The sequence below is a fragment of the Rhipicephalus sanguineus genome, chromosome 6 (genome assembly GCF_013339695.2).
Source record: "Rhipicephalus sanguineus isolate Rsan-2018 chromosome 6, BIME_Rsan_1.4, whole genome shotgun sequence".
Lineage (NCBI taxonomy): Eukaryota > Metazoa > Arthropoda > Arachnida > Ixodida > Ixodidae > Rhipicephalus > Rhipicephalus sanguineus.
Genome location: NC_051181.1, coordinates 80,343,274 through 80,350,078, shown reverse-complemented (window position 1 = coordinate 80,350,078; position 6,805 = coordinate 80,343,274).

Sequence of the window (6,805 nt, the reverse complement as noted above, 5' to 3'; positions counted from 1 at the left end):
GCAAGTTAAATTGCTTTGTCAACGCGTATTCTTCACAAATTGTGTCTTGAACTTGCGCTTAGAAAAGTAAAAAAAAAATTGTCTACCCATTCTAAGCATGGAGCTACAAAGGCTGAGAAGCCCACATAAATATTCAGTAGCTTCGTTTCACAAGACGACAATGACATTTTTTCCTTTCCACGAACCTTATTGGAGGGTTTCGTGAAACCCATCTACTAAATTGTCCGTTAATAAAAATGAAGCAAGCAATGTAGAAACCTCTAACCCTAAACAAATTAAAATAGCGTAAATTAAATTTACGCATGTTAGAGCGTTCAAATTAAGCTACAAACTACAACCTCTTGACTGCTAGCTTCTGTGAGACGGTTTAGGATGGTTACGAGAATTTCGCAGAGGCCATACTGACAATTTAGAGGCGTAATTTGAAGCAATGCGTAATAATCAATTTTGTAAGCTTGAGATGTAATAATAGATGCAGCTTACGGCAAAGTGATACGGCAAAGTGAGTACTGGAAACATGGAACATGATATTTTTTTTACCTGTGCAATTTCGAACCAGTGAAGAAACAAAAAATAAACAGCTGAAGTGAAATATCTCCCGCGTACGTTTAATGAATTTTCATCTTTCCAAATAAATGCGAGAAACGTCAGCAATTTCTGCGCAGCGGATGTGAGTTCTCCTTTCGCATTTAGACAGCAGCGCTTGAGGGGAGGTTTTCTGTTATGGCAAATGTGATTTTATAATGTATTTTTGAACGAACTTCGCAATAATTGCGGCCATTGATGTTGAAAAAGAATTCGATTCCAGATGTACCTTCAATATTTTTCAGAGCATGACTGATTGTTGGATTCAATAACAACAATAGTTCGGGTTTCGCGTTCCAATACCACGATATGATTATGACAGACGCCGTGGGGGAGGGCTCCGCAAATTTCAGCCATCTCGGTCTCCTTAGCGCGTACCCACGGGCTTCTAGCCACGGGCCTCTAGCATTTTGCCTCCATCGAAATGCGGCCTTGCTGGATTCAAGGATCAAACCTGAGAAAAAAATAAAAAAAGAAAAGAAAAAAAGATCTCCTGTTAACAGCCAACGCCCTGGTGTCGAGGCGTGTAACGTTTTTTTTAATGATAAATCTCACCTAGTTTCACGATCAAGCGTGAAAGAAACAATTGTTTTCCGTACACCAACGCAGTGTAAGGGCGCTATATTTTTAATCTGCACGATCGTGTATTGCCAAAATGGAAAATCGAGACCGAGGTGGACGGAAGCTCCAAGAATGTTGCGAATATTGGGGGAACATTAACGAGGAGAAAATAGACTTGATTGAAGAGAAAGAGGCGACTTAAACGCCGTAGCGAAAAATCAACAGCGCCACCTTTTCTTTTCTCGGAGAACTTTAGCACGCAGATTACAGGTGAGTTTGCGAGGTGGCGCCACGTTAGCGTGAGATACCTATTTCAAATGCGCGAACAGACGACGTTCCAAGAAATAGTAAGCCATAAGTACTTCGCAGCACGTATGGTTTAAACCATGGTTTAAAACGAAGCAGAATGCAAGGCACAGATGGCCGGCACGGGGCGTTATCGGCAGCTCGGTAGAATATGTTTGTAATGAGTGACAGTCGCTTGATGCTGCGCGATTGAAGTTGACCGCGACTTTGGCGACAACGATCTCGGAGACTCCTAGCGGGGCTGTGCGAATAACGGCACGCCGGAAAGATGGCGCTAGGTTGGCCGCAGTTGAAGGAATATTAAAGAACAAGAAGCGCGCGGTTGGGGTGAGTGTGCGGTGTTGGGCGAAGTGTTGAAAATTTTACCACGAGACTTCAGTTTACCACAGGTGACGTTTCTGAATTCCGCACGTTTGAAAAAGACACCGGGTACAACTGGTTCAGGGGCGTAGCCATGGGGGCGGGGGTTGGGGGTTCTAACCCCCCCCCCCCCACCCCATGGTCCGAAATTTTTCAATTTTGCCTGCGTATATATACACTCACACATATATATACACGCACGAACATACATAAAGCATGATTGAACCCCCCGCCCCCGAAAAAAATTTCTCGCTACGCCCCTGAACTGGTTGAACTTCACAGCAAAAGAACGAATGCCAGTGGAGGAAAAAACGCAGTTTTCCCTACAAGCCAGTAAATTCTGCAAATAGAGTTTGAAAGATTGTTGAGACTAGCAGAGAGGGCTAGATGGTAACCGGCAATGCGGGAAACTATTATTGATGGAATACCATGAATAATAGTTTACGTGTGTATTGTATGATTTTTGACCACGGCAATTGTTAGTGTCGAATAACAGCATGAAAGTATCAAAGAAGCACGACTCTTGGCTCTGTAAGCTCCCCAATGAGCGAACGGTCTGTTTGAACTTCGTGGGGAGCAATGGATGCCTGCAGAAGTAAAGAAAAAAAAAACCACAGCATATCCACGGGGTGAATGATGATGAGTGGGGCGAAGCTCCGGAGGGAGTCATCGGTAAACCGTGAAACTCTTCCGTGAAATTCACCCAGTACATCATATAAAGTGTGTCAGGCACCGTGTATATATTAAACATCAAACTTTTATTGTACTGTTGGTTTACGTGGTCCCTTCATTATCACCGCTTTCTGATCGGTGAAATGCAAGGAAAGTGTACGCTCCCGAGCGATAGAGAAAGCGCGCCAAGAGCGAGCGCGTCTCCGAGCGAAAGAGAAAGCGCACCAAGAGCGACCGCGTTCCCCGCTCACCCTGTGAGAATTAACGGCAAGGCTAGAGGGAAGACACGACGCGTGTAGCGTTCCTCTTCTCGTTCCACGCGAGGTCGGTAGCATGCCCAACGAAAGCCAACGGAACGCAATCGCGCAAGTGCTCCGGCTTCGCATCGCCTCATGGTCCCATTTAGTCAAACATCTTGCTCAAGGTGTGCTTTGCGTTTTTCGTAGAAATAAGTTCTTTATCATGTACATTAAGACGAAAAGTTGAAAGCTCACTATAGTATATCGCCCGCAAAGTGTGTCCTTCAGTGTGATTAAATCAAGGAACACTACGATGTCTTGTAAATTATGATATCTAGTGAATTGCTCATCTAGTGAGCAATTCATTAAACTAGAGCTGGCTACATACTACTACTAGTACTACTACTACTACTACTACTACTACAGAGGAGGGAACGACCCACACCCTAAGGAGCTTCGTCCCTAAAACCCCAACAACAGGCCTGAGTATACAACTTAACAGGGAGCGTACGTATGGGACCCCAGTCTTCCCAGACGAATCTGAATACATGCGCAATCGACCACACCGGTCTTTCTGAGATAATGTAACGAAATATCTACAAAATATTTTGGTCGCATGTCAACAAAAATAGTCAATTGGAGATTTCATACAGTGAAGTGCCTTCCACGACGGAGACTGATTATTAGCATTGAACAGGTAGAAGGGGGCGAGCGGTGCATCGACGGGGGCGGGGTTGCCTAGTGTGCTTAAGAGAAAGCAACCAGCACTCACTTGTCGATTGTCGTAGTAAACCTTATGCAATGGGATGCTATAACGTGAAAACTGCTGGCAACTTGCGCGCACTTGAACGCGATCAATTGAGAAAGCCTAAATAAATTGAAATTGCACCCGAAAAGTAAATTAATCAAAGCGATATCGGAGCATTAGATAACCATGTATGAGTATGTTTGTATAAATATTTGGTCGTATAATTCGGAGTAGACATTTTCTCACTAATTATATAAACAAGTATGATGTCACGGACGCCCGAGCGAACATGAGTAAATCTTCTTCAAAGAGCATGAACCAACGGGCCATGAAGACGCGCTGTACCAGCGCTGGCCCGAAGAGAGAGATGGCCGGCTGCGGGGACGGAGTTGTTTGCTCTTGCTTTTTACTTCAACGCGCTTTGGAAGCTTGAGGATACATAAACCTCGACGCCATTGGCGAACGAAAACACGAGACATATTGATGCACCAGGCACCTCGACTCACTCCGGAGACAGTTACACGCTCCGGAGATGGCATTAAAGGTGCGGTCCGGGGCCCGCACGCGCATACGCTAAGCCTGACGGAAGGCTATGACACAGCCGAGGTGTCCGTAGTTTCCGCGGACGCTACAGCCACATCACCACAGCGACTTTCAGAATACTCAGCCACCATAGTTGGGCACTAACTAGAATCGGCTACCTTGTGATGCAGTTGTCATGAGCGTTTGCTGTGCTTTACCACGGGCCGCTGGATGAAAATGCACGAAGTACGCCCTGCCGCGTGCTCGGAAACTGGCGTGACAGGGCTTGTTTTCTGGACCACTGCCGTGGCGCCACCGTAGGGGGACGGGCTGTGCGAGCGCCCGTGCGATCACACGCGCGGCGCGCTTGAGGCAGGTATGCTTGAGCTCGTGCGTCTTCATTCTTCATGCGACGTGCGAGCCCTTCTTTTAAGATTCATCTATATATAGCGTGTACATATCGGTTATTTATCGATCTTGCTTGTAGATGCCTGCAGCGCCACAGCCATGCCGATTTGAGCGATATTCGGCTGTCGTCGCAGAAGGAACACTTCTGTGCAACCAACCTACTGAGAGCCAGGCATCGGCATGTTTTGTTTGCCTAAGGGATGGAATAGCAGTGCGAGAGGACGCGGGCACTCTCTGAAAATCGCCGGAGCACTTGGCTGGCTCGCGTAATTAAGAAAAAAAGTTGAATTACTTTGCCAACATCCACATGTGTGGTCGCCGCCTTAAAACAAATTGCAGAAATGTAAACGAGCTTCTTGTTTTGTGAGCCGATACAACGTTGCTATCATCATTCGCGAGGATCCACGCCTTAGTGGTTGACCTTCATATGAATCACAGAATAAAGAATCTGAATTCAAAAACATCGGTGCATGGTTTGATTGGAAAAGGAAGAATGACAGTGGGCGTATGGCGGCACATTTGCATTTATACACGTATTGCTGATTCGCTTATTTTATCATGAAAATTATATGCCTAGGATGTTAATTGTCAATAAAATTTCGGCTAAAGCACCAAATTTAACCTTTTTTAATGTTGACACTCGCGCTTCACTTAATTGCTGTAGGGTTTTAAAACGTTTTACGCCCCCCTCAGCGACGAGGTTAAAAGGGACGCACATTAATGCACACCGTGCGAATTTACACTTAGACAGTGGCGAATCGTGCGCACGGTGTGCTTCTGCAAAGTAAAAAAGAAAACAAAAAGTAGGCAGCATCTTTAATAAGCGTGAGCACATGCAAACTCGCAGGCAATCACCCTGAGTTGCTCTTTACACTTAGCTTGGTCAATACGACGATACTTTTCGACGGCAACTACTCCGCTGCAATATTGTTCACGAAAGCACTAGTGGAGTAATTCTGAGCTTCCAAAGCCTTGAAAGCTTTCTTTCGTTGCAACGAAATGCAACGCTGACAAGCACTAGGAAGGAGCAGGAGATGGGGAAAAGGCAGGGATGTTAACCAGTCTAGAAAAACTGGTACGCTACCCTACACTGGAGAAAGGCATAGATAGGAGATTGAAAGTTAGAGGTAAAGGGAAAGAGAGAAAGAGGGAGTGCACACACGCACAAAGCCACAGCCGTCATGATGTCATTATAAAAATGCAAGCAATCGGTATTGAGCAAAACGTTAATAAATGGGTAATGTCTGATTTGAAAAACCGTAAACAGTTCGCTTCCGTGAAAAACGATATCTCGAGCAGCCTATAGACGTGCTCTCAGGCGCACCACAAGGATCCGTCTTAGCACCAATTTTATTTCTTATCTCTATTAACGACATTCCTTTTAGCGTCGACTCATCCATTCACATAAGGCTTTCCGCGGATGCCTGCGTCGTGTACACGACGGTAAATCAAGATGAGGACCAGGTTAACCTTAATTGCTCGTTACACGAAATTGAAGTATAGTGCTCTCAATGGGAAATGACACTAAACTCAAGGAAAAGTGTAGCCATAAGCTTTGCAAATAAGAAAAAGCCTCCTAACTTTCCTCATACATTACGAAATTTGGAAATCACTAAAACTAATCACGTAAAATACCAAGGAGGTTTGTAACCTCCTTGTAAAATACTTTAGAGTTAAAATAACATCCAGCCTTATTTGGGAACCACATATATAGTGACTATTTGTTCGAAAGCGCAAAGAAAGCTGTCGTTTCGCAAGAGAAAACTACGTGACGCTCCAGCTGAAGTAAAGATATCGCCGCCTATAAGACATTGATTAGACCAGCACTAGAATATGCCGACGTCATTTGTAGCCCCCATTTAAATTTCTCATTAATAAAATTGAGGGGGTCCAAAATTTAGCAGTCCGATTTGTTTTAAAATTATTCCAGGTATAGCAGTGTTACCACCCTGCATGCGTAAAAAGCCGAGCTGAGTCCACGTAGAATAATTTCCAAACTCAAACTTTTGTATCATTTGTACCATGAGCCTCATAAAATATCCCGAACAAAACATCTCCTTGAACCCCTCAGACACTCCTCGAGAACTAACAACAAGACAATACGGCAACCTAAAAGTCAAAAACAACATTGACAAATTTTTCCATCATCAATAGCATACTGGAATCAACTAACATCATCTGCAGTGAACTGTGAAACGCTAGAATATTTTGCTCAAGAAATCAAATATATATATGTATATATTATACACACATATATATATATATATATATATATATATATATATATATATATATATATATATATATATATATATATATATATTTCTAAATAGTGTATTAACACGTGAATAAATTGTCAAAATTATCAGTAGGGCTACACGGTTAACTATAACTGTTATTTCTT